Below are 11,243 nucleotides of genomic sequence, written 5' to 3' on the forward strand. Positions count from 1 at the left end.
CAGCAGCCTTTTCATGATCAAATCCCAGTGATAGTTTTGTTTTCCTCTTTTTATCAAAGGTCCACGTGTGTCACTAAGAAGCAAAGGATTGATACGACAGTTGGCGTCAAAGCTTGCCTCTAAGTGAAGTTTGTTTATCGCAGTGTGAAATGCCTGTGAGTGCAGTGTGTATGTGTGTGTGTGTGTGTGTGTTTGTGTGTGTGTGTGTGTGTGTGTGTGTGTGTGTGTGTGTGTGTGTGTGTGTGTGTGTGTGTGTGTGTGTGTGTGTGTGTGTGTGTGTGTGTGTGTGTGTGTGTGTGTGTGTGTGTGTGTGTGTGTGTGTGTCTGTGTGCGCGTGTGTGTGTGTGTGTGCGTGTGTGAAGCTCAGGGAATGTTTTGTCTGTTTGAGATGACCTCAAGATTATATGAGACAGTCGCGGCAGAGCTGGTATCAGAAACGCCAGGAAACATTAGTATGAATGCACAGAATTCCAGAATACTTGGACAGATGAATGTGACTTTAGCTGCTGATCTGAATTTACAAATGACATGGTAAAATACCTCATATGCAACTTGCATCCAATACATGGTACAATGACATAAAAGATTTAATACATGCAGTCCAAAAATAAAAAAATTAAATAATGTTTTGTTTTTGTTATGTGTACACATGTATTTAAGGTGTAAATAAATTGTAATTACTTTTTACTTGTTGATTAAAAGTAATTTGTAGAGTCATTAAATCAATCATATCATACACCCGGTGCAATGTGGCGCCCGCCAGGCGCGACACAAGTGTGTTTTGCTAGTTTCAGCCTGACGCAGTTATCATTTTCACGTCCTGTGCCACGTTGTTTAAATAGCAAATGCATTTGCGCCCATCTATGCGCCCATGTGCTGCTGGTCTGAAAACAAGGTGTGTTCAGGCACATTGCTGGCGCGTTGCTATTTTTAGGCAAAACTGAAATAGACTGCGCCATTGACCAACTGAAACCTGGTCTAAAGTAAATGGCACAATATATATATATATATATATATATATATATATATATATATATATATATATATATATATATTATTTATTATTTTTTTTTTTTAAGGGTGCATTAGTAATATGAGCCTATAGGCAGAGATTGGCCCAAATACATCAAAAAGTATTTAATTACAAATGACACATATATTTACTCATCAAATGTATTTAAATAAAATACAAAATACTGCTTTGAAAAATGTATTTAATTTAAATACAAGTAATTTGGCATTTGATAATACAAAAATACAAACAAAATTTACAAGCAATCATTTCAAATGCAAGAGTAACTGTGGAATTAGATGCACGTAAGAGTATAGAATATCAGAATAGCATCGCTTAGTGCAGAAGAAGGGAACAGGGAAGATTGGCGAGAATGAGCTTCTTTCACATGTTGCCGCGTACGGTCAAAATAAAAGATCATTACGCCTGCCACAAGGTGGCGATGGCAAATTCCGACAGTCTGAATGCTGTGGGCAGTGGAAAGGTGGCTTTACATTAATTTAAGACACAACCGAAGTGTGTTTACATGAATATTCTCAGAGACGGGCATTGACATTCATGTGTATCTGGCAGTTCCCCCGCAAAACAGCAGTTTATCAACCACTCAGATTTCAGCAACACTCACATTATCATGTAGGCCTACATGTTGTTTTAATATTTCCATCATAAATGTTTTATATTCCACCTGTGACCCAGCCGCTATTAATCAGAATGTTTTTATTTATTTTTTATTACTTGACCCACCCTCCCCCAGATATTACTGCGATCCGTGCATCACTGACAGCGCACCTCACTCTTTAGCTTGCAAGTCAATTCACACATTCTAGCTAGTTGTGCTAATCTCCTGACCTATAATGACATTCAGTGAACAATATCTGATAGTATATTTTACTAGATAGTTAACATTTTAATCCTGAGCACATAAGCAGCTTCTTTAATGGCGTCTGACCTTCTTCACAATGAGCGGCGCTGGACCCTTTTCACTGACTGTGATGACGTGTTTTAACGGTCATCAGCATCGTACATTTTTTATGTACATTTAAAACACTATACTTTGTATTATATTACCTTTGCATCAAATTACAAGGAAGAAAAAACGTTAACGCTGCTGTGAGGGAGTTTCTAATACAGTGGCTGTGACGGTAAAGTTGAAATCTTTCTCTCTTTTGACTGCCGTTATCAAACCCTCTCTATTTTTTTACTCTTTTTGAAAGTCGTGAAAAACTATTGTGGAGTTTTTCTTTTGCTATTGAGCAAATGGGAACACAAAAATATATATTTAATGTAGCCTAGTCTCTTATTTACTGCTATATAAGTTTACCCAACTATGAAGACTTCCACTTCTGAGAAACTCGGAAATGTTAAAAGGGTCAATAGGATGTGTCACGTCACGTGATTTTCTTGCATTTAGCCAAAAACTGTTATAGGCAATTTGGTAGTCCTATTCATATTTTATGTCTATGGTCCTATTAACCCTGGTGATGAAAGTTGTTATATACAAAATAAAATTACACATCTGAAAAAGTATTTTAAATACAAAATAAAGTCTCTCAAAGTATTTAATTACAAATTACATTTAATTTATTTTTGTTTAATATAAAAATACAAATTACAAAATACTCAAAAGTAATTAAATACGTATTTTAAATAAATGTAATTAAAAAACGTCTCAGTTACGTATGTAACTCTCGTTCCCTACTCATACGTCGTGACGATGAATGGGGTTTCGCTTAGAAAACCTATCAACTTCGAGTATTACAAAACGAGCCAATGGCAAGGAAATGCCATAGATACAGTCGGTTGGTCTGGGAACGCCCCAGGGAACGCCCCGTCACGTTATGTGAATTTAGCCCGTGGGGGAAAACATTGCCTTAGCGCTCATTGAAATACACGCGACAATCATGCCGAAGAGGTGCTGTGTCGTTTTCTGTACCGCCAATAAACAAACAAATTATGATTTGAAGTTCTACATCCTTTCTAATAAACACACAGACCCGGAAAGGAGGACAAAATGGCTACAAGCTATAAACAGTAGTGTAATACTTCTGTGATGTTCTGTCGTACCTCTATAGTACTTCTATAGTAGCCTATGTCCCAAAATACTATAGTATTCCTATAAGATTACTATAATATTTTTTCCTAAAATACTACAAGATTCCTATAGTTGTTTTTCATAAGGGATTTATCATTCACATTAGCGTTATCAGCTGAAGGCTCGCTTGATAGGCCAATCGCTGTCTACACTCAATACAGACTGCAGTCTGTGAGTTAGGGATAACTGTCAGCACAGTCCCTCGGCAACCTCGTACTACTGATCACCGTTTTACAAAAGGATTAATAGTTTGGAGTGAAGCATACGTACAATTGGTAAGTGACAAGGTTTTATGGAGTTATAGTATGCAACATATGATTGAGTTAGTGGCTAATGTTACCGGTAGCTACCGCGATGTCTTACCTGGAGATTCAACCAGATAGCAAAATATGTCTGGAAACGACACCTCCGGCCATTTGGTTGGGTCATTGACCTAGTTTTTAATTAAATATGGGCAATCGTACCCTATTGCAGTTCATTTAGCAATATATCGCTGCCAGTCGGCAGGCGTCAATGCTTCGCAATAAGACATTTTGTCATTCAAATGCACATGATGTTCGTGGTGTTTTCCCCCACGCCGACCACGCCCCCCAACTATGACGCGTTGCTGACTGTATGTATGGGTTTGCGGAATTTGCATAGCGTATATACCCACCTCGTGGGTATATAAGGAAGTACGCTAGCAACATACCATTATGTTACCTGCTGTGGAGCCGAGACTGAACTCAGGCTGTTCCAGAGGTACAGCTGAAGTTCCTTACTCAGGGAACGAGGGTTACATACGTAACCGAGACGTTCGCTTTCGTAGTCACTACGAGTTACGTTGTGACGACGAATGGGGTTCCCAGTCTAATCATGCCACCTCGGCTGTCTTCTAGTGCCCTACGTAAGTCTGAGCTCCCTGTCGTGAGACTAGCACGGACGAAGGACTCCTACTTAACACAGGAATACCAAGGTACACTGGGAAGAATATGTCAGAGGAGATATCCAACACAATGGATATCTGAAGGGAGGGCTTAGGAATACACATATGGCCCATGAGGGGGTAACATATGGAGAAACACTGGGGTTTCCAGCCCGTAGGGTGGAATCCTTCAACTCCAGGGGTGGCAAGGTGGCTTGCCAAGGGAAAGACACATGCTCAGAGAGGCTAACAGCGGAAATACACACGTGGGGATCACACAGGGGGGGAACCGTGCCACATGGAGGCACCTAGCCAATGTGAAAGCTGGCATGGACTTTGGCGTTGACGTCAGCAGTGCTGGAGGAACTCAGGGCTTCTCGGAAAACTCACCTGAGCTGAATATTGCATGTATCCAGTCCAAGGAGTGGAATGGCGAGCAAGCGATGACAACGAGCGTGTCCTGTTACCGGCCATTGGGGGCAAGTACATGAGAGGACACTGGCCCCACTCTGAGATTGTAGAATCTCACGAATGTGTTGGGTGCTGCCCAGCCTGCAGCTCTATAGATGTCTGTGAGCGAGGCGCCATGCGCTAGAGCCCAAGATGAAGCCACACTCCGAGTGGAGTGGGCCTTCACACCAAGTGGGCATGGTCGACCTTGCTGCTGGTATGCCAAAGCAATGGCGTCCACTATCCAGTGAGACAGCATTTGCTTGGAGAGAGCCTTTCCCTTCAGCTTCCCACCATAACAGACAAAGATCTGGTCTGACTTCCTGAAACACTGCGTTCTGTCTATGTAAGGACGGAGGGCACATACTGGACAGAGCAATGCCAAGGCTGAGTCTGCCTCCTACAGGGGCAGCGCTTGCAGGTTCACCACCTGGTCTTTAAAGGGAGTGGTGGGAACCTTGGGCACGTATCCAGGCCGGAGTCATAGGATCACGTGAGAGTTAGCCGGCCCGAATTCCAGGCACGCTTCGTCAACCGAAAATGCCTGCAGGTCCCCTACCCTCTTGATGGAGGCCAATGCAACCAGGAACGCTGTCTTCATAGACAAGATCTTAAGCTCGGCTGATTGCAAAGGCTCAAAGGGAGCTCTGTGCAGGGCAGATAAGACCACTGCGAGGTCCCAAGAGGGTACGAGGGGAGAGCGAGGAGGATTTAATCTCTTGGCTACCCTCAGGAACCTGATGACCCGGTCATGTTTCCCCAAGGACATTTTAACTTCAACTGCGTCATGATGTGTGGTGACAGCGGCAACATACACTTTGAGGGTGGAGGGAGACAGCCTTCGCTCCAACCCTTCTTGCAGGGAGGAAAACACAACACTGATTGGGCATTTTCTGAGGTTTTCTCGGCGAGAAAAGCACCAGGTGACGAAGCGGTTCCACTTCAACGCATAGGCATGTCGAGTGGACAGTGCTCTAGCAGAAGTGATGGTAGCCACCACCGGAGGTGGTAGGGTACTCAAACCTACCTCGTGTGGAGGGTCCAAAGATCGGGACGAGGGTGCCAGAGAATGTCCCGTCTCTGAGAAAGGAGGTCCTTCCTCAGAGGAATTGGCCATGGAGGTGCTGTCGCGAGGACTACTAGTTCGGAGAACCAGGTCCAGGTGGCCAAATGAGGTGTAACCAAAGTGACCTGCTCCTCGTCCTCCCTGATCTTGCACAGAGTCTGTGCAAGAAGTCTCACTGGGGGAAACGCATACTTGCGGAGGCCCGGAGCCAGCTGTGCGCCAGTGCATCCGTGCCGAGCGTGCCCTCGGACAGGGAATAAAACAGGCTGCAATGGGAAGAGTCGTGGGAGGCAAACAGATATACCTGTACGTCACCTAACTGTTCCCAAATCAGCTGAACCGACTGGAGATGGAGTCTCCATTCTCCAGGAAGAGGCTGAAATCGTGAGAGCTCGTCGGCTGCACGATTCAGGTCTCCCGGAATATAAATGGCTGGAAGCGACCTCGGATGCTTCTGACTCCATATAAGGAGATGGAGGGCGAGTTGCGACATGGGCGGGAGCGTGGGCAGGAGCGTAGACCACCTTGACAGTTGATGTACGCTACTGTGGGCGTGTTGTCTGTCCAGACTAGTACATGTTGACTCTTGAGCAATGCCTGGAAGTGGTGCAGAGCGAACTGTACTGCCAGCAACTCGAGGCAATTAAAATGCTAAAGGAGCTGGCAGCATGTCGCTTGCACATGGCACCCCAGCCCGTGGTGAAGGCATCTGTTAAAACAACCACTGCATCAAAAGGGGTGTATACGGGAGAATTCAGACAATGAATACGCCCGCTAAATGTGCTGTTTGGCAGGGATCTTTGGAACTTTGTTATGCGTACCTGTAAATGCCCGCAAAGGCCCGAAAACAGGAACTTGTCTGACCACATGCTGTTAGTTGATGGCTTGGCTTTGTAAATGCTAATTTGTTTTGGGACTGGCAGCTCAAGATTGCCCCTATTCCCCTGCCCCCCTCATTAGTATTCAGGAAAGGTGATTAGGCTGTTTGTATCTGGGTGTCCTGGGTGTATGTGGCTATTCAAACTACGAGTCTGAACGAAAACAGACTGGTGTATATGGTAAATGCAAGTTTGAAGAGGATATGTGACCCGTCACAGAAACCAGGGACACAAGTCGGCAGCACAACTTTCGAGCAAAATGAGAAAGAAGAGTTTTTTTTCAAAATTGGTGATTTTCAATTTTTTGGAGAATCTGTTAATTGAAATCACGAAGAAGCCTCTCCATGTTTGAGATAGCAGTATTGGTATATTTAAAAGCTTACATTTTGAGGTTGAAATCGGCTTGTTTTCGGAGATTCTAGCATGCAGTAGGGGCGTGGCGTGTCATTGTCTGTGTGTATTTCCATACTGAATAACCCGGCGCTTTTGCCCCCGCCCTCCAAGTCAACCACATGGCTACTTATTATGCTGTGCTCTGGCCGGCTCTCTCTGATATCAAAATTCAATGAAGATGGATGCCGCAAAGATTGTCGCAGACGAGCTGAACCGTCTGGCAGTTACACCGAAAATGTTTTCGCCGCACTTCGTGGGCTCGGGAAACTGAACCGGAGGTATGGGCGCAGCGCGCGCGCCCTCAGTGCTTCAATTCGGCGGCTCGGCTCGCTGACAGCGGTGGCTGGCTGTTTCATATGTGACGGAGAATCGAAATAGAGGATGCAGTTAAGACCTTTGCTGCGATGAAGGCCTGCCGTGCGTGTTTCTGAAATGTAAGTTAAGCTTCATTTGCTCTTTAGTCGTTATTTAAGATGCTGAACCTGCTGATGATATAATGTGCTTGCGGACATTTCATTTGTGTGTGTATACGCACATAAGAAAGTGGTGTAAAGAGATTTGCAACAGTAATTTGAGGAGGTGAAATGTGATTATTTGGAAAATTACAGAAATGACTGCTTAAAGAAAAATGCCAGCAGGCATTTGCCTCCTACATAAACTTTAATATTGTTGACATTTTGGGCACACGAGCGTTGCGCACTATTTGCGTTATATGTAGGCCTATGGCTTATTGGTCTTTGTTTGTTGTTGCTGGTTTTGTGTTATATGTATATGGCATATTGGTCTTTGTGTGTTGTTGCTGGTTTTGCGTTATACTGTATGTATATGGCATATTGGCCTTTGTGTGTTGTTGCTGGTTTTGCGTTATATGCAGGCTATATGGCATATTGGTCTTTGTGTGTTGTTGCTGGTTTTGCGTTATATGTATATGACATATTAGTCTTTATGTGTTGTTGCTGGTTTCGCGTTATATGCAGGCTATATGGCATTATTGGTCTTTGTGTGTTGTTGCTGGTACGTTGCAAATAGAGGGGCAGCACAATTGTTTTTCGCCTAGTGCGGCAGAAGTGCACTCATTCGAAGTGTAAAAAAAGCTGTAAAGCACATGGAGGAGCTTTACAGGGGGTATGGCTTATCTAAATGAGATGTAAATGAGCCCTATTGTCACCCCCAGCAGCAGAGACAGGTGAGAACTGCACAATCTTTAGAGCTCGTTTTCTCCTCTTTGAGCTTTTTTAAGTGCCTACTTTAAAATGGCCACAACTTCTCCAAATATTATCAGATTTCCACATGTTACACATCGTTGGAAAGCTTGGATATTACACTCTCAGAATCTATGAATAACTCAAAATGCCCCAGAACCGAATTGTGTCCCTAGTTTCCGTGACTGGTCACATATTTGAAAAGCTGGAGACGATGGACAAGAGGTTGGATAAGATGGAGGCTGACATCAATGAGCTCAAAGAGGCAAAAGAGGAGTCTGCTTCAAAGAAATTAAAGAGAGCTGGGAATAATTCTGTTGCGGTAAGTTATTTTCTGACTGTCACAAACATTTGGCGGTGTCTGCTTAACTTTGTGTGCTTTATTTATTAATGTATTTGAATTGAGCCCTCATACTATGTTGGGTTTTTACAGGAAGCTGTACGGAGATTGCACAATGGGGAAAACAACATACACAAATATGACCAACAGACAAGGTATATCTTTAAAACTATTGTTTCATAACAGTCCTTTCTTCTAAATTATATTTTTAATCAACCTTCTTTAATTACTGCTCGACAGTCTATCCTCCACCCACAACCTCGAGGTCACAACCTATCTTTTTAATGGCGTCTCCATGGCTGTACCGGACGTAGATCCTGCTGTTGTTAAAGTTAAGTCACAAGAAGATGTCCCAAGGCTACAACTATTTAACCCTTTAGGCGCCAGAGGTTTTTTCCTAAAACGTTCGATTTTGACATCTTAATTTCAAAAGGCTATATCTTAAAAGTGATAAAAGATAGAGACTTTCTGTAAATTAGAGAAATATTAAGGATGACCCAAATTTTATGTAGGGATTACATTTTCCCATCTAATTGGCATATTATGACGTCATATGGTGGTGGCAATCTTGGATTAAAGAATTTTCATGAAAAGTCACATGTTTAAATGATAAAATGCAGCACTTCTTTCCCCCAAAAATGTCCATCACCTTCTGTATGCTATATTGCACAATACTGAATGCTCAGGTATATGGTAAGTAGTAAACAAACTGTGTAAATCATTACTAATAAATGGTAGAAACAAACCGAATGCATGTAGTGGTTGGCCTTTTGCTGTAGAGATTTTCCATCTACTAAATACAGTAGGCACTCTGATTCCATGTATGGGGCACATATATATTATTCATATGACATACAAACACAAGTAGACAAGACCTGTTTAGGTCAAACGCTCACTCGCCACGGCAAGGCACAGATCATGAGTGAGATGATACGAGCAGCGCGGCTAGATCTGCCTCGCGCGCGCGCCGAGTGTGCACAGCTCGGACTACTGTCATTGTCATTGCGACTCCTCACCCTGCCTCCACGTTGTCTCCTAACTGTCCTATGAATACTTCGACCTTGTCTAACATACCCAGTGGTATTAGACTAAGTCTCCACCACAATACTGTCGCCGCGATTGCGGAGAGGATCTGATAAAATGGCTCACTCGCAAACTAGCTCCGCTTTTGATCGCACTGATTCAATGCGCTCTAACTCGAACATTTTGTATAGAAACATGACGTTTTTTTGATTCGGGGATGAAGTATGACATGTCTGCCATCCAGTGGAGGGGAGGTCGAACGAAATTTGACACCCAATTTGACAAAATCGGCCGTTTTATTCAGTGCCGCATCTTGTCGAGTAAACTCGACCGTGGCGCCTAGAGGGTTAACTGTATAGATTAGTTAGTAAATAAACACATTCTCCCCCCTCACTATCTCCCTCTCTCTAGCATCCTGCAAGACGTATTTTGAAACTGTTAGAAGGGGTAACAGGATGGCCCAAGATGAGAACAAAGACAAGATGGAGGACAGCAGGATCATTGCACGCATGAGACAAAGAAAAAGAAGAGTAAGTATAAATAAATATAAATCTCAGTAAAAGACTCAGCCTGGGAGAGGCTACCATCCCAACCCATTTGATATTTTCAGTGGTTTAATTACTTTTTTCCCTCCTATTTTGCAGCTGCTGAGCAGCAGGACTGGCGTTCTCCAGACAGAGGAAGAGGCAGCTATCTGGAAGACTGCAACAGTTGACCACATGTCTGAAGAGGAGGATGCCATCTTGGATGGAAAGTCGGTGTGGCTTGTTCGACCTCCAACCCGTAGTACAGTTTTGTCTGCGCTGTGCTATATATTGTATGACTAATAGTAAAGTGTATTCTGTGCTAAAGTAATTTTTATTTATAGAATTTTGACTGTGTGTATATATATGTCATGTGCCCAGTGTCATTTACAAATAATAAAAATAACAAACTCAACTTTGTCTATCTGATTTTCTTGACATTATAACCATGAACACCAATGATAATAAATATTAATAATGAGTAATAATAAACCCAAATGAGGCCATAAACTGGACCAATAGTGTGGGGGTTTAGAGGAGGGACAAAGCATTGAGCAGCCAATCCTATGTAAGACCTCTGACCAATTGAAGGAGGCCACTGTCTTGTGTCCCAAAGGTGTGAAATGCTAATATTCCCTTGCATTGACCCCGACCAGGGGATTATTCACCATGGTAACTGATGGCCCTTAGTGGCTCCCTGCTGTGCCCCAAACTTGGTACATATCCAGGAGTATTCGGGATTGTGTGACGGGACAGCAAACTCCCGTACACACACGTTTATTTGTGGAGTACACAGGAGTACTCAGGAGTTTTACATGCCCGATTACAGCTCTTTTCACGCAGTGAACAACATGCCTGGAAACTTGTTCTAAGGGTATTCGGGCCTGTAGAAAGGAGAGGTTCGACCACGGGGTGAAGGTCTGATGGCAGGTCTGAGTAACTGGTACTCGAAACGTGCCTGGTTGCCATGACAATCTCGGGACTCGATCGCGAAGCCACTGCTGAAGCGGTCTCATATGAAGAGTCTGAGCGGGGCCGCCGCTGTGGACGTCATATGCCCCAGGAGCCTCTGAAAAAACTTCAGTGGAACCGCACTCTTGCTCTGGAATTGACTCAGGGAAGCCAGTAGTGACTGCGCGCGCTCGCTCCTAAGATGCGCGCACATGGCAACCGAGTCGACCATAACAAGAAAATAAATCCTATGCACAGGGGAGAGTTTGCTCTTTTCCCATTTGACCCGAAGGCCCAGACGGGCTTGGTGCCGGAACACCAGGTTCATGTATTCGCACACCTGGTCTCGAGAGTGAGCTAGGATCAGCCAGTCGACGAGATAGTTAAGGATGCGAACCCCATGTTGCC

At 43.8% G+C, this 11,243-nt stretch overlaps 1 long non-coding RNA gene across 1 annotated transcript; it reads left to right on the top strand.

Moving 5' to 3' along the window:
* Nucleotides 1-3,377: 3,377 nt before the first annotated feature.
* LOC143715186 (uncharacterized) lies at nucleotides 3,378-10,299 on the top strand. Its single transcript, XR_013195679.1, has 4 exons — nucleotides 3,378-8,319; nucleotides 8,431-8,492; nucleotides 8,578-9,890; nucleotides 10,005-10,299. It is a non-coding gene; the product is annotated as an uncharacterized LOC143715186 (long non-coding RNA).
* The last annotated feature ends 944 nt before the right edge of the window (nucleotides 10,300-11,243 follow it).

The sequence above is a fragment of the Siphateles boraxobius genome, unplaced genomic scaffold (genome assembly GCF_051911475.1).
Source record: "Siphateles boraxobius isolate OS27281-9 unplaced genomic scaffold, OSU_SipBor_1 12, whole genome shotgun sequence".
Taxonomy (NCBI): Eukaryota; Metazoa; Chordata; class Actinopteri; order Cypriniformes; family Leuciscidae; genus Siphateles; species Siphateles boraxobius.